This window comes from Panthera leo, chromosome C1 (genome assembly GCF_018350215.1).
Source record: "Panthera leo isolate Ple1 chromosome C1, P.leo_Ple1_pat1.1, whole genome shotgun sequence".
In the NCBI taxonomy this organism is placed as follows: domain Eukaryota; kingdom Metazoa; phylum Chordata; class Mammalia; order Carnivora; family Felidae; genus Panthera; species Panthera leo.
Window position 1 is genome coordinate 180140490 of NC_056686.1, and position 24424 is coordinate 180164913.

Below are 24424 nucleotides of genomic sequence, written 5' to 3' on the forward strand. Positions count from 1 at the left end.
ATATAGATAGATAGATAGATAGATAGATAGACACAAAAAACAGTTGGATAGATAGAGAAGATAGATATTTTTTATCAAACTGTAAAAATATGGGGATTCAGGGGTGTCTGGGTTGCTCAGTAGTTAAGCATCTGGCTTCAGCTCAGGCCATGATCTCATGGTAAGTGGGTTCCAGCCCTGCATCAGGCTCTGTGCTGACAGCTTGGGGCCTGGAGCCTACTTTGTATTCTGTGTCTTTTGTGCTCTGTCTCTCTCTCTCTCAAAAATGAATAAACATTAAAAAAATTAAAAAAATACGGGGCTTCCTGTAGTATACAAAAAAAAAAAATGTCTTAAGTCACTAAAGCCAGAGATGTAAAAGCAACCAAGGATGTTTTTATTACTGACATAAGTTCTAAAGGGGGCATTTAAACTCTAGGATATAAAAAAGAATGCAGAATTACAAGTAATGGATAATGCCTGTGAGAACATTATATAATAAAGTTTAAAAATGAAGTAAAAGATAAGCGAGAATCCCTTTCATTTGGCATTCTTAAAGTAATGCTTTGAAATCCTAAGCTAATTTTCCTCTAAACAAACCTGACTTGACATTTTAATTTTGAAAGTTTTATTTTTCCTAGGCTGCTCTGATATACTGCTCCTCTTTCCCTGAAAAGCCATTAATTCTTGGCTAGTGGCCCTACCACAGTGCTTATGGATGTGGGTATGGAATTTGGAATCAGACAATACAGGTTCAAGAAATGCTAACACTTATTGGCATAGGAACTTAGAGTACCCTTTAACTACCAAAGTCTAACTTTCTTATTCATACAGTGCAAATGAGTGTAACAGTTCCCACCTGTCAATGTTGCTATAATTATCAAATGCCATGACGTGTTTCAATTGTTTAGGATACATCTATTGAATGCTCATAAAGAAGATTCCTTTTGGTATTATTTTTACCATTGGTGGCTAATGTTCAGGCACAAGGACTGAGAGCCATTGGCATGTGCAAAAAGCTGTTATAACGATAACAGCTTAAGTCATAATGATTTCAGTATCAGAAATTATCACACTCCTTAGGTAGATTTTAAAGATCTCAAGAGCAGATTTATGTTTAACAAACATCTGCTATGTGCTAGGAACAGTGGCAGACATTCATATCTTACGAGTCATTTTCTTAATCTCCAACCAAACTCTAAAGGGTGTGTATTAATACTTCATTTTCGCATGTGGGAAACACCTCATGATAAAGAGCTCCCAAAGATCTAGGACAGAAAAAGTACAAAAGTAGATTTTTCTTTGTTTCTGTTGTTTGCACACAGTGAACAGCAAAGCCCTAAACTAAAATTAAGATTTCTTTTCAGCAACACTGCTAAAGCAGTGCTTCTCAAACTTGTAACACAAGCAAAGCAATTGAAGCTATTGGTAGGTTGCTCTGAAAAATGTGTCGGATCACTCCTTTGCTGGCAAAGCTGAGGTAGAGCTGCTAAGCACTCAGTTTGCACAAAGGTGCAAACTAGAACGTGCTGAATCAGGGCGAGGTTCCCAGGGCCTTTAGGTGGGTCCCACAGTAGTGTGTTTGGAAAAATATGCAAATCAGCCAAAAAGATGGCATGGACAGTTGGTATAAAAGAAAGGCAACTTGAGATACAGAATTACCCAAATGAGTGGTATATAATACCCTCACCCATCAAGCAAGAATGAAAAATTGAAATTCAAGTTCATGTCACTGGTGGTTAGAATGTCCAAATTTATATTACCAATATGTCCATAAATGCAAAGGTAGACAATGAATGGTTCAAGACTAATGGAATAACTGGAACCAGTGAACAATAATGGAATGAGTGAATAAGAAAGTGTTTTAGGAACATATTTGAACCGATCTTTATTATCACTGAGAACGACAGATAAAAATGTTTATACCTGATTATACCAGGTACCATACCTTAGTAATAGTGTGTTTCATATAATTCTGAAATTGGTGGGACTCATTCAAAATGGCCTATAACACATACCCAGGCAAAACTACATGCCAGTTTATCCAAGACATATATAAAAACAGTTATATTCATTTCAAAATGCCTGATAAGACCCTCACTCAGAAGTCACCATTTGGAACTGTGTTCCCACTGCTGAGGCCTATGGGCTAGAAATATCTTATGTCCCAGACACAACGTTCATTCTCTCTCTATATCTTGATTATAGATAGTAACCTACTTCAACATTTGGATGAGCAAATATTATTTGATGTATTCAAATACTGCCTATGTCTGCTCTTTCTATCCATATATCCATACTATTGACATTTGTCAAGAGAATCTTTGTTCAGACATAATCATCATTGAAGTGGTTAATATTCTAATATCTCCTGTTAATCTACAAGGGAGAATCACTGCATACTTTCATACATAAATATATTAATATTTAATACACACAGATACATATATATATATATATATATATACACACATGCATTTTATATACATAAATTTACAAAGATACAGATACACAGAAATTTATTTTTCATCGAGTATCTTAAGGAGCTTCAGTTTCAGAGAAGAAATGTACATAACATTGGCTTAAGCTAATGATGTTCCAACTCTAGCTGAACTCCATTCAGCTCAGTGTCAATTATAATTACCTTTTTTCCCCCCAAATGTTAGGATTTTATTTTCAAAGTTCCTTTGTTGTACAGAAAGTAAAAATGCTGTTACAGTCTTGGTGTAACTGGTAGCCACAGATGACTCACCAATCACCACTATCCATGCTACAGCAAGAGTCTTAACACAAAGCTAACAATGCTTACAATTTTGTTGGAATGAAGACCCCAGGTTCAGTGGTCAACTTCCAAGAGGGACTAAATGGAGGAAGGTGTAATGTCACAAGAACTATTCTTTGCCTCTTTGGGTGGGTGGGTGTCCTGGGTTTGTTATCACAGCTACCTTTTTCTTAAAACAGCTACCAAATCCATATGAGCAGTTCAACCAATAATGAATAGTTGTTCATTTGTTTTGGGGTTTTTCAGAGGTTATTTGGGGTCTTAACCGTCTTCTCCTTCACCATCTTTTTTCTTCCCTCCTCTTCTCAACTTTCCCACTTTCTTCCTCATCTTATCTTCATCTTCATCCTCATCGTCTTCATCCAACAACTTCTCCAGCATGTCCAAATTCTTCTTCCTCCCTGACTTCTTCCTACTCATCCTCTTCATCATCTAACTCCTCTTCTTCACCATCCTCATCCTCCGCATCTTCTCCTTCTTCTTCCTCCTCTTCTTCAACCACACCATCCACTTTGGCATCTGAGTCACGGACCTGCCGATCCTCTTGGTCATGGTCAAGAGCTATTTCAATTTCAGTAGTTTGGGGAGATTTGAAATTGAAACCAAGCCTCCAATTATTAAACCAAGGAACTCTAAGTTCACACTTTCATCAGTTAAGACCTCAATTCTCCTATCATTTGATTTGCAATTGTTCAAGACAAGTTCGCAAACAGCTGCCCAGGTTTGGTTCCTCAGCTCCAGCTAGATTCTCCTCTTCATGTCCACGTTTCCTTCTTTTCTTCTGCAAAGTTAACTTTCTTTGGCAAAGGCCAGAACAGGGAGAGGCATCCTGGCCTGCGCAGCAAAGGCCTTTTTAAGGGTTCGGCTGGCAGCAGAGGCCAGCTGCATAGTCACAGGTGGTGGGTGGCATGTAGGCAGGTGAGAGGAGCCCCAGGAACCCCAATTCACTTTTTTATGTGGATTTTCTATCATATTATATTGTGGGAATTACATTGTGGTTGTCTCAAAAATGGCATATTTAATTTTTTCAAATGCTAATAGATTGGATATATGTATCTTTTTTGTTTTTGCTTTTAAAGTTTTTAATTAAATTCATGAGTTAATATACAGGTATAATACTAGTTTCAGGTGTAGAATTTAGTGATTCATCACTTACATACATCACCCTGTGCTCATCACAAGTGCCCTCCTTAATCCCCATTGCTTATTTCACCCATCCACCCCACCCACCTCCCCTCTGGTAACCATTGGTTTGCTCTTTATAGTTAAGAGTCTGTTTTTTGGTTTGCCTCTCTCTCTCTCTTCTCTCTTTCCTTGTTTGTTTCTTAAATTCTACATATAAATGAAATCATAAGATATTTGCCTTTTTATGACTGACTTATTTCACTTAACATATTATTCTCTATCTTCCTCCATGTCTTTGTAAATAGCAAGATTTCATTCCTTTTTATGGATGAATATTATTCCATATATATATATACATATATATGTGTATATATATATATATTTATTCCATATATATATTCATTCCATATATATATATATTCATTCCATATATATATATATACACACATATGTGTATATATATATGCGTATATATATATGTGTGTGTGTATATATGTGTATATATATGTGTATATACATATATATGTGTATATACATATATATGTGTATATGTGTGTGTATATATATATATATATATACACACACATATGCACACATACACACACCATTTCTTCTCTATCCATTCATGGATAGTCAATGGACACTTGAGCTGTTTCCATAATTTGGCTGTTATAGATAATGTTGCTATAAACAATGGTATGTATGTGCCTCTTTGAATAAGTATTTTTGTATTCTTAAGTATACTGTAGTGCAATTGCTGGATGATGGAGTAGTTATATTTATAACTTTTTGAGGAACATCCATACTGTTTTCCAGAGTTGGATGCATCAGTTTGCATTCCCACCAACAGTGTGAGAGGGTTCTCCTTTCTCCACATCCTTGCCAACACCTGTTCTTTCTTGTGTTGTTAGTTTTAGCTATCCTGTTAATACAAAACTAGTGTAGTTTTAATTTGCATTTCCCTGATGATGAGTGATGTTGGACATCGTTTCATGCGTCTATTGGTCATCTATATGTCTTCTTTGGAAAAATGTCTATTTATGTCTCTGCCCATTTTTTAAAATATAGTTTATTGTGAAGTTAACTAACATACAGTGTATACAGTGTGCTCTTGCCTTCAGGAGTAGATTCCTATGATTCATCACTTACATACAGCATCCAGTGCTCATCCCAACAAATGCCCTTCTCAAAGCCCATCACCCATTTTCCTCACCCCCCTAGCCCCCCACCCCCTTCCACCCTCATTTTGTTGTCTGTATTTAAAAGTCCCTTATGGTTTTCCTCCCTCTCTGTAACTAATTTTTTTCTTTCCCTTCCCTCATGGTCTTCTGTTAAGTTTCTCAACTTCTACACATGAGTGAAAACATATGATATCTTTCTCTGACTGACTTATTTCACTTGGCATAATATCATCTACTTCCATTCAGGTTGTTGCAAATGGCAAGATTCCATTCTTCTTCATTGCCAAGTAGCATTCCATTACACACACACACACACACACACACACACACACACACACACACATTTATACATATACCACATCTTCTTTATCCATTCATCAGTTGATGGACATTTTGGCTCTTTCAATAATTGGGCTATTGTTGATAGCGCTGCTATAAACATTGGCGTACATGTGCCCTTACGAATCAGCACTCCTGTCTTGTTTTTCAAATTTACATCTAAAAAAGTATGTGAAATTCTTAATTTTAACTGGGTATTTCAGATATTTCTTTTGGTATTTAATATTTTCTGCTAAACAAATGGATTTGAGATCATAAGGAGTTGAGCACTATTTTTTTAATGTTTAGTTTTGAAAGAGAGAGAGCACACACGAGCAGGGGAGGAGCATAGAGAGAGGGAGGCAGAGGATCCCAAGTGGGCTCCGTGAGCAGCAGAGAGCCCAACAGGGTTTCAAACCATGACCTGTGAGATCATGTCCTGAGTCGAAGTCCAAGGCTTTAACCAATTGAGCCACCCAGGCACCACAGTACTATTATTTAACAAAATTGAGAACTACTTTAATGATGAATACTACTAAAATGAATGAATACATATCATCTTCAGTATAAGGCAAAATAAATTTAAAATAGTTAACATGCAAAACTTGTAGAGTACCAAGCAAATACCTAATTCATTTTCTAACATAATAAATATTTTTATCTTTGGGAAAAAAATGGTGACAAATCTTTAAACATTATGTATAAAAATTAAAAAATCAATTTAAGTATGATAAAACCATTATCAATAAAAGAAAAAATATATGCTCAGCGTTACTGTCGGGTTTTATGAAATTTAAATTTGCTTTCGAATTAGACTGGATTTAAGACTATGCCAAATGGATCACTACGATACAGTTGTAATGAACATTACCTTGTCCTGTACAGTAAGGAAATAGAGCTTAGCTCACCAAAATAGCATTCTTGGAAGCTCTGCCATTGCAAAAAATGGCTTCCTTCCCTGGGTATAATATTCAGAGGTTTTAAAATTCTTCAGAGAATTATTAGAAGTTACTTGACAAAAGAAGCAAGCAATTGTGAGTTTAAAACTGCATCACGCTGCTTGTTCTCCATCTCAGAACCCTTCTGCTGATGGCTGTTTGTCACTTTGCATGGTCATTCAGGAACTATATTGTGACCATCTGCCACTTATCTCTTTGGCCACAATCTTCTCTTCTCTGATCACTATTGATTTTCCAAATGGACCCACCATAAACTAAATGTAGCAATTATGACATTTAGGTTAGAAACAGCCTTTGCCTCTGTAGGTTGTATCTGGATTACTAAAGAATCAGTCATAAAAACCAACAAAATATAAGCATTTGCTGAAGGCAGAGATTTTTAAATTGCTACAATTAAGTTTAAGTTGATATTATCATCATTAGTCCATATTTTCTATTTTTTAAATAAATTAGCCGCACAAATTCCTACATTTAACTCCTAAGCAAATGCTAACACAGCTGGTCCTCCCAAATGCACTCATCATATACTTTTTGAACTATGTGCCATTTCTATTCAAAACTGAAATATCCTTCAGGAAAAAGAACCATTTAACATAAAAAGGTATTTGAATTAGAATCTTTTCTCTGGAAAGGAAAAATTGTTGAGGCAATAAAATTATCTGTGGTTGCCAGGAGCTGGGGGTCATGGAGAAGGGATGAATAGATGGAGGACAATGGATTTTTAGTGCAGTGAAACTCTTCTGTAGGATAACATAATGGGAGATATATAACTTTATACATTTGGCAAAATCCCTAAATATGTACAACACAAAGAGTGAACCCTAGTGCAAACAATAGACTTTGGTAGTAATATATCAGAATAATAATTCATCAACTATAACAAAGGTACCGCACCAATGCAAGATGTCAATAATAGAGGAAATTAGATGGGGGTAGTGAGGGGATGTGGCAGAGTAAGGAGAGGCTATAAATGGAAACTCTGTACTTTCTATTCCATTTTTGTCCAAACCTAAAGTGTTCTAATAAATAAAGTCTAATTATTTAAAAACAAAATAAAATCCTCTCACTTGCCTCTTTGTACTTCATTATGATTTTGTGTATCTGTCCTTAAATTAATGTAGATATATGTGGAGAAGAAAGTTTTGAAAGTCTGTTGTGAAATAAAATGACCCAAACTAAAATCTCATGAGAAACTCAAGCATAATTTCTGTCAACACATATTGTAACATATATTGTGTTGGCCTGCCTGTTTAATTTCACTGGGGGTAAAGCAGGGACGGTGGAGCAGAAATTCCCATTTATAATTCCCTGAGGGAAACCAATCAATTGATGACCAGACAGGTGTTTAAAAGCCATCTTGCACTTGATTGATACAGTTGATGTTTACAGACTACCAGTCCTCCAACATGTCCCCAGGCTGTATACGACCAGGGACCCATTATGGATTTTTTTTTTTTGCTTTTGGTAATTTTTGTTGTTGTTGTTTTTAGTTCTTTTGTATGTCGAATCTGTATGTTTCAACTTTCAATACACATCATGGTATTAGCCCTGTCTTTTGGGGTTATTAGAAGGAAAAGGATAAGGGTCCATGAATGAATGTATGGATAAAGGAGACATGGTACACACAGGCACACATACAGACACACACAGTACAATACTATTCAGCCACAAAACAGGACGGAATCTTGCCATTGTGACAACCTAGACATACCTTGAGGATATTATGTTAAGTAGGTCAGACAGAAAAAGATAAATACCACATGATCTCACTTATATGTGGCAGCTAAAACAAAGAAACAAAACAAGCTCATACAGAAAAAAGACTGCTGGCTGCCAGAAGCAAGATGGGAGCGGGCAAAATGACTGAAGGGTATCAAGAGATACAAACTTCCAGTTACAAAATAAATAAATCATGCAGATGTAATACATAGCTTGGTGACTTGTAATGATAATGTATTGCATATGTGAAAGTTGCTGAGAGTAAATCTTAAAAGTCCTCATCAGAAGGAAAAGAAAAGAAAAAAAGGAGAGGTGATATAAAAAAGAGAATAAAGGAAGGAGTGAAGTGGAAATGGTGATTAGGGCTTCCTAATGCTGGTAGGCTATGTTGCTACTGATAGCACCTGTATGAGCCCTCAGTTATTGTTCTTAAGTAAATGTGTAGATCGAGAAAATCCACTAGTAGTATTTTTTCCTGCCCATTGACATCTAAGTGAGTATAATTCAGTTGGTATCATACAATGCAAATAACACATATTTAATAATCTAATCAAATAGCATGTTTACAAATAGTGATCAGTAGAAGAAAAAATTCTTCTACTCTTAAATACTCAGATATTTGTTTTTTTTTTTTAATTTTTTTTTAACATTTATTTATTTTTGAGACAGAGAGAGACAGAGCATGAACGGGGGAGGGTCAGAGAGAGAGGGAGACACAGAATCGGAAGCAGGCTCCAGGCTCTGAGCTGTCAGCACAGAGCCGGACGCGGGGCTCGAACCCACAGACCGTGAGATCATGACCCAAGCCGAAGTCGGCCGCTTAACCGACTGAGCCACCCAGGCGCCCCTAAATACTCAGATATTTGAAGGGAGTTTGCTAACAATTTAGTTCACTGTGCTTTAAATGGTGAAAGCAAGACTAGGAGGTAAATGAGAAAAAAAGGTGAAAAAAATCAATCCATATCCACCGACACTTCTAGGCTATGCTGACATTTGAAAGAGACTTACTTACAACACATTCATGAGAGATGCTACCGAACATTGGAAATCACAGAAATGTGCCCTATATATGTTCCTAACTCAAACCTAAATTCCCCCCATATTTGGAATAGCTACATTAACTCAAGGTTCACACTATTATCTCATTTTCCAAATCTTATTATTTTCTCTGATAAAGAATGTCTCCATTAAATAAGTGGTAGAGAATAATTTAATGTTTCCTTAACATTAAATTTTTGGAATGAAAGAAAAATACGTTTAGTTTAACTAGGGACATGATGTGCAAATAGGAATGAACAAATCTATTATCTCTAACCCAAGGACATTAAAAAATCCTGCTATAGTAAGAGTCTCCCACATATTCATCATTCTAAGTTGAACTGTGAAACTTGCTAAAGAATAGATAAGAAAAGCATTGCCAATATGTCAACCACCTTAATACCATCCAAACTCCTTGCAATTGCTGCATTTTCTTCTGTAAGAAATGTCAAGATTTCATCAAAAAGTCTTTTAATTTGGATAGTCTCCATACAGTTGTCTGGCTATTTTCACTCTCTGGTTTGTAACTTCTCTTATACCAGTTGTCATTTCTGTAACCTTTCCAACAGCAACTGTGCAGTCTTGGGACCACGATGCAGAATATCTCACTCAACAATCCTCCCACAAACCATCTGTTTCTAGAGACATCAACAACTGTTGGCATTGACTCTATGCAAAATGGGGAAGAAATTGTTCAAAATGATAAAGTGGAACTTTCTCAGAGATCTTAAATCCCTAGCATAATAGGCAAATAATTGACATATAAAAAACAATATTATTTGAGTAAAAGATTTCAAGTCTGGAAAAAGAAAATAAAACAAATCCAAAAAGACCGAAGCCCCTCACTTACCGTTCCATCACGTTTTATAAAAAGTTGCATATCAAAAATTTTTAATTATAGTAATGAATCTCAATAAAATTATGTAATATGCAAACAAAACATCTACCAAAGATGTGAAAACATTCACAAGACATTCACCGGACTGACTTCACCAAACATGGCTACATATACATCTATTCTTTCTTTATAAAATGACACACATCAATCCTTATTCAAAAGCATAAATGGAACTTTATTACCTTCCTGCATCTTGATTTGGAAATTCTACCATCCTTGAGATGTGAATGATCACCAATAATTACTTTTAATTCACTTTCATGGGGCAAATAAACTGTTTTGGACAGATTCTGTAAGAAGTAAATGTCCTAAAGAGATGAATTAGTTTTATAGTTGGCAATGTGATTTCTTATACATCTAGTGTGATTTCCAAAATAACCTTATGAAATAGTGGGACAAGTATTATCACTGATTTACAGAAAAGTACTTGGTGAGTCATTCAAAGTCACATACCTTAACAGTAACAGAGGCATAACTGAGAAGCTATTTTTACAATTCACAGTTAAATTCTATTCAAAAATTATTGTTTGGATTGAGTTTTTAAAATCAAATGTGCTTGGGGCTCCTGAGTGGCTCAGTCAGTTAAGCGACCCATTCTTTTTTTTTTTTTTTTTTTTTTTTTTTTTTTATTTATTTTTTATTTTTTAATATATAAAATTTACTGTCAAATTGGTTTCCATACAACACCCAGTGCTCATCCCAAAAGGTGCCCTCCTCAATACCCATCACCCACCCTGCCCTCCCTCCCACCCCCCATCAACCCTCAGTTTGTTCTCAGTTTTTAACAGTCTCTAATGCTTTGGCTCTCTCCCACTCTAACCTCTTTTTTTTTTTTTTTTTTTTTCCTTCCCCTCCCCCATGGGTTTCTGTTATGTTTCTCAGGATCCACATAAGAGTGAAACCATATGGTATCTGTCTTTCTCTGTATGGCTTATTTCACTTAGCATCACACTCTCCAGTTCCATCCATGTTGCTACAAAAGGCCATATTTCATTTTTTCTCATTGCCACGTAGTATTCCATTGTGTATATAAACCACAATTTCTTTATCCATTCATCAGTTGATGGACATTTAGGCTCTTTCCATAATTTGGCTATTGTTGAGAGTGCCGCTATAAACATTGGGGTACAGGTGCCCCTATGCATCAGTACTCCTGTATCCCTTGGATAAATTCCTAGCAGTGCTATTGCTGGGTCATAGGGTAGGTCTATTTTTAATTTTCTGAGGAACCTCCACACTGCTTTCCAGAGCGGCTGCACCAATTTGCATTCCCACCAACAGTGCAAGAGGGTTCCTGTTTCTCCACATCCTCTCCAGCATCTATAGTCTCCTGATTTCTTCATTTTGGCCACTCTGACTGGCGTGAGGTGGTATCTGAGTGTGGTTTTGATTTGTATTTCCCTGATAAGGAGCGACGTTGAACATCTTTTCATGTGCCTGTTGGCCATCTGGATGTCTTCTTTAGAGAAGTGTCTATTCATGTTTTCTGCCCATTTCTTCACTGGGTTATTTGTTTTTCGGGTGTGGAGTTTGATGAGCTCTTTATAGGTTTTGGATACTAGCCCTTTGTCCGATGTGTCATTTGCAAATATCTTTTCCCATTCCGTTGGTTGCCTTTTAGTTTTGTTGGTTGTTTCCTTTGCTGTGCAGAAGCTTTTTATCTTCATAAGGTCCCAGTAATTCACTTTTGCTTTTAATTCCCTTGCCTTTGGGGATGTGCCGAGTAAGAGATTGCTACGGCTGAGGTCAGAGAGGTCTTTTCCTGCTTTCTCCTCTAAGGTTTTGATGGTTTCCTGTCTCACATTCAGGTCCTTTATCCATTTTGAGTTTATTTTTGTGAATGGTGTGAGAAAGTGGTCTAGTTTCAACCTTCTGCATGTTGCTGTCCAGTTCTCCCAGCACCATTTGTTAAAGAGACTGTCTTTTTTCCATTGGATGTTCTTTCCTGCTTTGTCAAAGATGAGTTGGCCATACGTTTGTGGGTCTAGTTCTGGGGTTTCTATTCTATTCCATTGGTCTATGTGTCTGTTTTTATGCCAATACCATGCTGTCTTGATGATGACAGCTTTGTAGTAGAGGCTAAAGTCTGGGATTGTGATGCCTCCTGCTTTGGTCTTCTTCTTCAAAATTACTTTGGCTATTCGGGGCCTTTTGTGGTTCCATATGAATTTTAGGATTGCTTGTTCTAGTTTCGAGAAGAATGCTGGTGCAATTTTGATTGGGATTGCATTGAATGTGTAGATAGCTTTGGGTAGTATTGACATTTTGACAATATTTATTCTTCCAATCCATGAGCAGGGAATGTCTTTCCATTTCTTTATATCTTCTTCAATTACCTGCATAAGCTTTCTGTAGTTTTCAGCATACAGATCTTTTACATCTTTGGTTAGATTTATTCCTAGGTATTTTATGCTTCTTGGTGCAATTGTGAATGGGATCAGTTTCTTCATTTGTCTTTCTGTTGCTTCATTGTTAGTGTATAAGAATGCAACTGATTTCTGCACATTGATTTTGTATCCTGCAACTTTGCTGAATTCATGTATCAGTTCTAGCAGACTTTTGGTGGAGTCTATCGGATTTTCCATGTATAATATCATGTCATCTGCAAAAAGCGAAAGCTTGACTTCATCTTTGCCAATTTGGATGCCTTTGATTTCCTTTTGTTGTCTGATTGCTGATGCTAGAACTTCCAGCACTATATTAAACAGCAGCGGTGACAGTGGGCATCCCTGTCGTGTTCCTGATCTCAGGGAAAAAGCTCTCAGTTTTTCCCCGTTGAGGATGATGTTAGCTGTGGGCTTTTCATAAATGGCCTTTATGATCTTTAAGTATGTTCCTTCTATCCCGACTTTCTCAAGGGTTTTTATTAAGAAAGGGTGCTGGATTTTGTCAAAGGCCTTTTCTGCATCGATTGACAGGATCATATGGTTCTTCTCTTTTTTTTTGTTAATGTGATGTATCACGTTGATCGATTTGCGAATGTTGAACCAGCCCTGCATCCCAGGAATGAATCCCACTTGATCATGGTGAATAATTCTTTTTATATGCTGTTGAATTCGATTTGCTAGTATCTTATTAAGAATTTTTGCATCCATATTCATCAGGGATATTGGCCTGTAGTTCTCTTTTTTTACTGGGTCTCTGTCTGGTTTAGGAATCAAAGTAATACTGGCTTCATAGAATGAGTCTGGAAGTTTTCCTTCCCTTTCTATTTCTTGGAATAGCTTGAGAAGGATAGGTATTATCTCTGCTTTAAATGTCTGGTAGAACTCCCCTGGGAAGCCATCTGGTCCTGGACTCTTATTTGTTGGGAGATTCTTGATAACCGATTCAATTTCTTCGCTGGTTATGGGTCTGTTCAAGCTTTCTATTTCCTCCTGATTGAGTTTTGGAAGAGTGTGGGTGTTTAGAAATTTGTCCATTTCTTCCAGGTTGTCCAATTTGCTGGCATATAATTTTTCATAGTATTCCCTGATAATTGTTTGTATCTCTGAGGGATTGGTTGTAATCATTCCATTTTCATTCATGATTTTATCTATTTGGGTCATCTCCCTTTTCTTTTTGAGAAGCCTGGCTAGAGGTTTGTCAATTTTGTTTATTTTTTCAAAAAACCAACTCTTGGTTTCGTTGATCTGCTCTACAGTTTTTTTAGATTCTATATTGTTTATTTCTGCTCTGATCTTTATTATTTCTCTTCTTCTGTTGGGTTTAGGCTGCCTTTGCTGTTCTGCTTCTATTTCCTTTAGGTGTGCTGTTAGATTTTGTATTTGGGATTTTTCTTGTTTCTTGAGATAGGCCTGGATTGCAATGTATTTTCGTCTCAGGACTGCCTTCGCTGCATCCCAAAGCGTTTGGATTGTTGTGTTTTCATTTTCGTTTGTTTCCATATATGTTTTAATTTCTTCTCTAATTGCCTGGTTGACCCACTCATTCGTTAGTAGGGTGTTCTTTAACCTCCATGCTTTTGGAGGTTTTCCAGACTTTTTCCTGTGGTTGATTTCAAGCTTCATAGCATTGTGGTCTGAAAGTATGCATGGTATAATTTCAATTCTTGTAAACTTATGAAGGGCTGTTTTGTGACCCAGTATATGATCTATCTTGGAGAATGTTCCATGTGCACTCGAGAAGAAAGTATATTCTGTTGCTTTGGGATGCAGAGTTCTAAATATATCTGTCAAGTCCATCTGATCCAATGTATCATTCAGGGCCCTTGTTTCTTTATTGACCGTGTGTCTAGATGATCTATCCATTTCTGTAAGTGGGGTGTTAAAGTCCCCTGCAATGACCACATTCTTATCAATAAGGTTGCTTATGTTTATGAGTAATTGTTTTATATATCTGGGGGCTCGGGTATTTGGCGCATAGACATTTATAATAGTTAGCTCTTCCTGGTGGATAGACCCTGTGATTATTATATAATGCCCTTCTTCATCTCTTGTTACAGCCTTTAATTTAAAGTCTAGTTTGTCTGATATAAGTATGGCTACTCCAGCTTTCTTTTGGCTTCCAGGAGCATGATAAATAGTTCTCCATCCCCTCACTCTCAATCTAAAGGTGTCCTCAGATCTAAAATGAGTCTCTTGTAGACAGCAAATAGATGGGTCATGTTTTTTTATCCATTCTGATACCCTATGTCTTTTAGTTGGCGCATTTAATCCATTTACATTCAGTGTTATTATGGAAAGATATGGGTTTAGAGTCATTGTGATGTCTGTATGTTTTATGCTTGTGGTGATGTCTCTGGTACTTTGTCTCACAGGATCCCCCTTAGGATCTCTTGTAGGGCTGGTTTCGTGGTGACAAATTCCTTCAGTTTTTGTTTGTTTGGGAAGACCTTTATCTCTCCTTCTATTCTAAATGACAGACTTGCTGGATAAAGGATTCTCGGCTGCATATTTTTTCTGTTTAGCACACTGTAGATATCGTGCCAAGCCTTTCTGGCCTGCCAAGTTTCAAAGGAGAGATCAGTCACGAGTCTTATAGGTCTCCCTTTATATGTGAGGGCACGTTTATCCCTTGCTGCTTTCAGAATTTTCTCTTTATCCTTGTATTTTGCCAGTTTCACTATGATATGTCGTGCAGAAGATCGATTCAAGTTACGTCTGAAGGGAGTTCTCTGTGCCTCTTGGATTTCAATGCCTTTTTCCTTCCCCAGTTCAGGGAAGTTCTCAGCTATAATTTGTTCAAGTACCCCTTCAGCACCCTTCCCTCTCTCTTCCTCCTCTGGGATACCAATTATGCGTATATTATTTTTTTTTAGTGTATCACTTAGTTCTCTAATTTTCCCCTCATACTCCTGGATTTTTTTATCTCTCTTTCTTTCAGCTTCCTCTTTCTCCATAACTTTATCTTCTAGTTCACCTATTCTCTCCTCTGCCTCTTCAAGCCGAGCCATCGTGGATTCCATTTTGTTTTGCAATTCGTTTAAAGCGTTTTTCAACTCCTCGTGACTGTTCCTTAGTCCCTCGATCTTTGTGGCAAGAGATTCTCTGCTGTCCTGTATACTGTTTTCAAGCCCAGCGATTAATTTTATGACTATTATTCTAAATTCACTTTCTGTTATATTATTTAAATCCTTTTTGATCAGTTCATTAGCTGTTGTTATTTCCTGGAGATTCTTCTGAGGGGAATTCTTCCGTTTGGTCATTTTGGAGAGTCCCTGGTGTGGTGAGGACCTGCAGTGCACTTCCCCTGTGCTGTGGTGTATAACTGGAGTTAGTGGGCGGGGCCGCAGTCCGACCCGATGTCTGCCCCCAGCCCACTGCTGGGGCCACAGTCAGACTGGTGTGTGCCTTCTCTTCCCCTCTCCTAGGGGCGGGATTCACTGTGGGGTGGCGTGTCCCGTCTGGGCTACTTGCATACTGCCAGGCTTGTGTTGCTGGGGATCTGGCGTATTAGCTGGGGTGGGTAGGCAAGGTGCACGGGGGCTGGAGGGACAGGCTTAGCTCGCTTCTCCTTAGGTGATCCACTTCAGGAGGAGCCCTGTGGCAGCGGGAGGGAGTCAGATCCGCTGCCGGAGGTTTGGCTCCGCAGAAGCACAGAGTTGGGTGTTTGCGCGGAGCGAGCAAGTTCCCTGGCAGGAACTGGTTCCCTTTGGGATTTTGGCTGGGGGATGGGCGGGGGAGATGGCGCTGGCGCCTTTGTTCCCCGCCAAGCTGAGCTCTGCCGTCCGGGGGCTCAGCAGCTCTCCCTCCCTTTGTCCTCCAGCCTTCCAAGCGACCCATTCTTGATCTCACCTCAGGTCATGATCTCGGCTCACGTCATGATCTCATGGTTTGCATGGTCAAGTTTTGTGTCGGGCTCTGTGCTGACAGTGTGGAACCTGCTTAGGATATTCTCTCTCCCTCTCTCTCTCAAAATAAATAAATAAATAAATAAATAAATAAATAAATAAATAACTTTTAAAAATAAAATAAAATGTACTTTTATTCCTTAATTTTCTAAGATTACTTACCATCATACCATCTGGGTACAGAGATGATAACTGATTTGAATATAGCATATTATTTTTAAAAAGATTTCAAATGTCTACTACAAATACCAAGATCTTAAAAACTGCAGGGTTTTACAGGTTAGGAACCACATCTGTTTAGTCTTACATAGAATTTAATAACATAATATTATAATGTTTGTCTTATTTTAAAGACTGTTCCTAAAGATCTAAGTTGCCACACAATATAAATTAATTCTGAAAAATAACTCATAGGCAACATGCCTTTCATATTCACTGCCCTCTTTTTTAATGGATTATTTTGTTACTTTTTGTTAGCTCCCAGGCTGTTAACTTTCATGTCATTAATGCCTAATAGTTAATGTTTTGGTCTATTTAAGGCCTAAAGCTTAAATGATTTGAGTTTGATTATTAGCAAGTCTGTAATAGGGCTCTGCCTCATTTTGGATCTCAGGTCTGTGAACCAGAGTCAGACCATGTTTCATCTTGTATGTATTATTCATCACTCTCATACTCAGAGGGAATTTTCCCAGACATGAAAGCACTTTAATTTTTCTTTTTCTGAGGACATATTCATGTCCAATTGGACCAATTACCACAGCCAGTTAACTCTCAATTATGTGGGCAAAACAAATTGTATCATTTAAAAAGGTGTTACTGTCACAACAAGTGATCTTTTTGTAAATGGGTGACTATGTCAGACTTAAAGAGTTTCTGTCAAAAGGCTGAGTAATTACAAATCTCCCAGATGTTAGCAAACAAACGTCACCAGACTGATGTCAAATATGGGCATTCCATTCCAGTATTTAAAAAACAATTTTTTTAATGTTTATTTATTTTTGACAGAGAGAGAGAGAGAGAGAGAGAGAGAGAGCGAGCATGAGTGGGGGAGGGGCAGAGAGAGAGGGAGACACAGAATCCGAAGCAGGCTCCAGTCTCTGAGCTGTCAGCACAGAGTCCAACACGGGGCTGGAACTCACAGGCTGCAAGATAATGACCTGAGCCAAAGTTGGATGCTCAACCGACTGAGCCACCCAGGCGCCCCAACTGTTCCAGTATTTTAGATCATTGGTTCTCAGAGCCAATTTTGCCTCTTCATGTAATACTCAGCAATGTCTGAAGACATTTTTGGATGTCACATTGGGGAAGAATAGCTATTGGTGTGAAAATGTCAATAATGTCATGGTTAAGAAACCCTGGCCTAGATGGGATCGTACATGTAATGGCTATTAAAAATAAAATTTGGCTAATCATAATCCTGATCAGTTTGTTTTAAATTTAAAAACTGAAGAAATTAGCTCAAGTCAGTACCTCTCTTCCTGTAATATCTGATTATTTTAATTCTATTTTCCCTATTGATTTCCGTATTACATATGGTTCTAAACTTTAACTTGAGTTCCTCTTCTGCAGTTTCCAGTGCACAATGAATTAGAGAAATGACAGATTGTCATTTCTTTCTTTCACATTGGGAGAGGAGATCCATAAAGACCTAGTTCTAAATTCGGGTTATGAGAATTTCAGCAAACTGTTCTACCACTGCTCTCCACTTAAGTCGGTTTGCATGAAGAAAGAAAGACAGAGATGTGGATAAGGGTGGGGTAGATACATGATACATGGATGAATGGAAGGATGGAAAGATGGATAGATAGATAGAAATAATAGAATAGATATGAGCTTGAACCCTAGAGAAAGACTCCTTATGTGTACATCTTGACTTCACTACTTACTAGCTGTGGGTCCTTTGACAAATATATTAGGAGCCTATGATTTTAATCTATAAAATTGGCACAATATAACATTGCCTACTTCATTAGGGTTGTCCGTAGGATGAAACAACAAAGCCCTTAGAACAGTTCCTTACATCTAATAAATGTTTGAAATTATCAGCCCTCCATATATTTATTTATACAGATGCTTTTAAACCTCCAATAATAGTGCTTTAAAAATAATAAAGAATTGTATTCCTTAAAATAATTTTACTTCTTCTGAAACAGTAAAACTTCTGAAAATTATGCAAGTGCTTTCAAGAGCTTCAAATGAGAAACAGATGTATACAACCCTGCTCCTCGGTAAAATTAATCTCATGCTCAATGTATTTTTGATCACTGGAAATGAGGAATAAAAATGAAATTACTGTGGCACTAGAAAATAAATAGATTTACCAATTCTGCTTTTTTATTGATATTGATTAAAGTACTTCTTGATCACCATTTCAAATGTAGAGTGAAGATAAAATGTTTGCATCATCAGAAAATAACTGGATTGACCAATGCTGCTTTTTCATTTATATCTATTAATACTTTCATGCCTTCAGATTCGAATTGCCCAGGCTTCAGTAATTTATTTTTCCAGGCTTATAAAGTGCTTTGGGTGTTTTTGATTGAAGTTACTCATTTTTCATCACTATCATTGATCAAAGTCTTCCTACACTTTTCTTTTTCTCCACAGTGACTTAAATATGTATCCTTGTCTTCGACTTTCTGCTTTAATCTTTATCTTACAATGTCTTATCTCACCATGTTTGTGCTGGTTTGTTCCAAATGACTCTTACTTGAGGATTGCCTTCTGTTATACACTCCTAAGTGATTCAATTCAACAGGTACAGAGAAATTACAGATAGATTGATTGATTGATTGATAGATTGATAGATGATAGATTGATTTTATATATTTGCATGTATAATATATAGCTATAACAATATATATTTATGTATGTATATATGTATAATTGTATTTTATTTTTAGCAGTATTTTTTAATGTTTATATATTTACTTTGAGAGAGAGAGAGAGAAAGAGCACAAGCAGAGGAGGGGTAAAGAGAGAGGAAAGAGACAGAATCCTAAGTAGGATCCATGCTGTCAGCACAAAGCCCAATGCAGATGCAGGGCTTGAACCCACAGACCATGAGATCATGACCTGAACCAAAATCAAGAGTCAGACACTTAACCAAATAAGTCACCTAGGCACCCTAGTATAGTTGCATTTTAAATATATAGCTGTGAATGGTGAAAGAAATGGTTGGGTAAATCTTTAGTTTTGCCTTATATCAATTTTGGTGTTTAACACAAAGGATATGAAATCCACACTGTAGGTTTATACAAAGGAAGATTTGGAGTTGTCCTCCATTTAAAGGACATATCCTCCTGGGGTGCCTGGGTGGCTATCAGTTAAGCCTCTGACTTTGGCTCAGGTCATGATCTCATGGTTTGCTCGTGATTTTAAGCCCCTCATCGGGCTCTGTGCTGACAGCTCAGAGCCTGGAGCCTGCTTTGGATTCTGTGTCTCCCTCTGTCTCTGCCCCTCCCCCACTCATGCTCTATCTCCATCTCTGTCAAAAATAAATAAACATTAAACAAGATAGTCTCCAAACCATGTTGGTGATTTAGTTCAATGGTGAAATCATCAATTATCTGGATATTGCCTTCAATAACCTCAGCCTCTAAAATGGGATTAACTTTAAGTTGGAAGCTGGGGACAAAAAAAGTCCTTGGTGTCCCAGAGAAGGCATCTGGAGTAGTGAGAACTGGTAGTTCTATCCTATGTGAATTTACAATCATACAATTAATTTTTCTGGGCTTCATGATGTCAGTTTTTCAACATAATATCTACAAGGAAATAGAACAGTATTTCTCAAATGCTCAGATTTGCAGGGAAATAACCAGACACAAGAGAGATAATATAGCCAATAAGCAAGGGAATATGAGACATATTGCTATTTTTATATATCAGTACCAAAACAATATGTTTTTTGGAAAGCTTTCTAAAAACAGAACTTTCTATACCACATGCTAAGTAAATAAGGAAGTTTCATAAACCTTTCTTGAAATACCAGATGCAATATTTTACAAAATAAGAAGGCTGATCTTGACCCTGTTTAATCACACACCTAGTTCTAAAGTGACATAACCTTATAATAATATTGAATATCAATTCAGAGCTGAAAAATGTGCGAAACATTTTGCTTAATTAATGTGAACTTCTCTCCTCTCCTCTCCTCTCCTCTCCTCTCCTCTCCTCTCCTCTCCTCTCCTCTCCCCTCCCCTCCCCTCCCCTCCCCTCCCTTCCTCTCCTCTCTTCTCTTTTCTCCTGGTTACTATCACTTCTGCTAGATGCCCCATATTCTTAAGCAATGGCTACTCCTAGGCTCTGGATTAACTTTAAATGGTTTAACTACACGTCTGAAAAAGAGCAGCCTGGCGCTTCTGGAAAAAGTGTCATTGGACCTTGAAATGAAAACTTGCTTTTTTTCTTCATTTTCCTGTCCTGCTATTTCCATAGAATCAGCTCAAGTGAATACAGCACAGGAAACAGATCAAGGTAGTCTTTTCTTCTCCAACATTAATACATTAGTTGGCCTTAGGTAAGTAAATCACTTAGCTGGGTGTTTGTCCTTTTCTTCTCCAAATTGTATACTACTTGGAAAGTAACACTATTCTCTCTCAGACTTAAGTTTTTCAGGATCCATAAATTGATGGTTTTTTTAAAATACTTTGAGATATTTTTTAGGAGACTAAACAAACCACATTCATGACAGCTTCCTTAAGGTTCACCTTGTGTGGGAGATGCAGGAGAGAAGCATCGAAGGAAAAGACTTCAAAAGGGAAGGGCTGGAGAAGGTGCAAGGCCTTAGGACATGTTTATACAGCTGAACATGGCTGTGGCACTAAGGAACCCCTAGAGCCATTAACATTGTCCAGGGCGGATCCTCCTTCACACCTGACCCTTCCTAGTGTTATAGAAACCAATTAACTCAAAATTCAACCTTGTAAAGCTAAACAATCAGATTGATGAACACACTTGCTTAGCTGACTTTATGCACATAGTCTTTAGCAATTATCCTAATAAAAAGAATCTTCATCCTGGAGTCAAGGCCTCATCCGACTGGATTATGAGGACCTTCACTTAACTGCACTTTGCGGACTCATCTTTTGAGACTCTGGCCCTACTCCCTGCAACAACCTTGGTCAGGCATATGCAAAATTTTGAATCGGAACATGCACACCTAGGATTGTGTATGGGTTTTTTCCTGCATTTTCAGCAGCAACAACTATAACAAATGTCCAGTGACTCACACAGATAATATTTCTGCTAAATTATTGAATCAATAATATAAATGCTATGAGAAGTATTATTTGAATACCCAATTAAATTAATAGCAAACTATTCTAAATTTAAGAGCATGGATTAATATTCATTTGACATATCTTACACAAGAGGTGTAGGACATTATGATTTTTGTGAGGCCAACAGAGACCAAAGTAAGAACTACATCAAGAATCTCAACACTAACCTTGTTGGGAGATGAACGTCATTGCTCTTAAGAAGTTTCCAGTTTTTTTCTCTTCCTTTGGTGTTTGAGCTCTAACATGATTTTGGTACCATACAAACACAAAATATTCTAAATATTTAAAATATTTAATGTATATAACAAATTCAAATTTTACATAGAAAATTAATCTTATTTATATAGAAAGTTTATTTTTTAACGTAGCGCCAAAAGCTATTATATTACAGGTATTTCAGACTGTGAAGTTTACCTGAAAATGAATACAAGTGATTCTACTATGTAAAGCTTTTATATCTCACCACAGTGCCAAGAACTTAGTTTTTCACACCTGACTAAATGCTCCATCTTGCCCATACCTGTCTATTTTTTCTCAGTCTATTTTCTTTCTTCAGCTCATTCCATGCCTTTCCATCTCTACTTTTCCAAGTTACATTTGAGGGGATCCTAAAAATGACACTTCTCTGCCCATTTCAGAATCTATTTAGAAACAAATGTAAAAGTGTGATAGAGGGATTTCAGATTAAATATCAGGGAATTATAGAGAAAGTTTTGCAAATTATCCTTTTCACAATATCAAGCAAAAACAAAATCTGAGCAAAATATAGACCAACAAATAAGCAAATTTATTTGAAGCCATCAGAGAGATACCAAGGAAGGCAGGACTTGATGAGCCTGTATCCTGAGGAGAAAGAAGCTCTTTTAGGTAGGTCCAACACTACTTTTCCCTTGTAGGATAATTCTTAAGAGGCAACAGGTGGGAGGATAAGAAAATGGAGTAGAGAATGGCAGCTGAATCGGAGGTGCTCTGAGTTTAACATTAGGCACCATCAGGGGGCTCCATCTCAAGAGTTATGACTCTGAATCACAGAATATATGATGTCTTCCTTCCTCTTGTATATAAATATTGATGGTATACAAAACTTTAGTTGGGTTTTAGATCTTCCTCTTTATGCTAGATGCCTCTAGGGTCATCCATGTACCAATTCTTTTGACTTCCACCTTCTGACCCACATACGTCTGGACACTCCAACTAAAACCTCAACATAGGTATAAAATTGAGTAAATGTCAAAACCTTAGGCTTACTTACTTTTCTTAGTTTTCTAATTTATAGCACATAAGAGATGGATGTTTTGCCACACTCTTCTCCACTTTATTCAGATTATAATAAACTCAAAATAAACAATAGAAATGATCCCTGAAAGTATAGTCTTTAATAAACTGAAAATAAAAAGAGAATTCTGTTCAGGTATTTTTCATTTTTATTAATATATTTAATCCAAGGGAATTTACTTTTATGTCAATATAAACCTCTTTCTCCTATGCAGATTCCATGAGTATAAATCTCCTTAAATGCTAAAAGTTTTTCCCATATCTTCTAAGCTATCTCCAAATCTTATCACTTCTAACTGCAGAATTCAGGTCAGCTTAGTATTTATGTAGGGTGACTAATTTGTCAACTTGTGCAGATAATGTCAGTCAAAATTACTGAAAAATAGCAAAACTGAGTTCTAGGAGCAAGAAATTGTTTATTAAAAGGCCCAGGCTTCTTATAGGCACATTCATATATATTATGGCTTTAGACATTTTCTTGTATTGAACCCTTTAATAATAAATATAAGTTTTGTAATGGAACCTTTCACTTACAGTTTTTATTTTTCAAGTTTTATTTATGGAAATAATATAATTATCTTCTATTTTATAAGCAATTTCTATATGAACTAAGTAGAATACTAAATAGGATACTAAAACTTATATTTACATTTATTTTCACCGAAAAGTGAATAAAGAAATTTAGATTTGCTAATATTTAACATGTAAACAAACATCAGGGTTCTTAGTCAAAAATAATATGCTAAGTGGAATAATATCAAAATAATTTAAAAAGTCATAATTGCTAAAGGATTCATACTGCCAGAGAAATGTACAGTAAGTACACTTAGAGTTAAAGTTTGAAAAAGACTAAGAATTTAAAATAAATCCAGGTGTAATCTTCAAAAATTTGAGTATTTTTCCTCACTTGATCAGCCTTTGCAGAAATGAAGTGCATAGTTTCTGTATACATACATAAATACCTGCATTACTATTTCAGTTTCCAGAAATGGGATGAAACCAGAGAAATCTGCAGAGCGTCTGATTAGTGCTTAACACAATTAATTGGATGGCTAGTAGATTGGAATTTAGTCATTTCAGGAATTAAATCCTGTGGGACACAGCTGCCAAAAGTGTCCTATATTTCACAGATTAGACAATGTTTAATTAATAGATTAAAGGTAAGCCAAGCAAATCATAAGCAATAATCAGATTTATATTTTGACTAGTCAGATATAATATATAGCAGAAACTTATTATGCTTATTTAACAGGGAATCACTCAATTTCAAGCTAAAAAGCATTCACTGGTTTGGGTCATAAATCATTCTATTTGAGTCACCATCAGCTTGTTGTTTTTTTTTTCCATTATTTATTTAGCTCATTATGTAATACTATTCATGATACATAACAGAGGCCATTACTTTGTGCAAAAGTATTCTGCCATGGGATTTCTAGAATATTCATTCAAAAATATTTCCCAAATGAAAATTGCAGAAGGTATATTTATGGGTATTTGCAAAGAAACACGTACAAAATTATACCTTTTTCCTGTCTTAGCTAATAAATGATTCCTTTTTGACAGGCAAATGCTACAG

General features: G+C 36.6%; 1 pseudogene; it reads right to left on the reverse strand.

The window, feature by feature from the left end:
* Window positions 1–3022: 3022 nt before the first annotated feature.
* LOC122226052 lies at window positions 3023–3649 on the reverse strand (annotated as a pseudogene).
* Between the last annotated feature and the right edge of the window lie 20775 nt (window positions 3650–24424).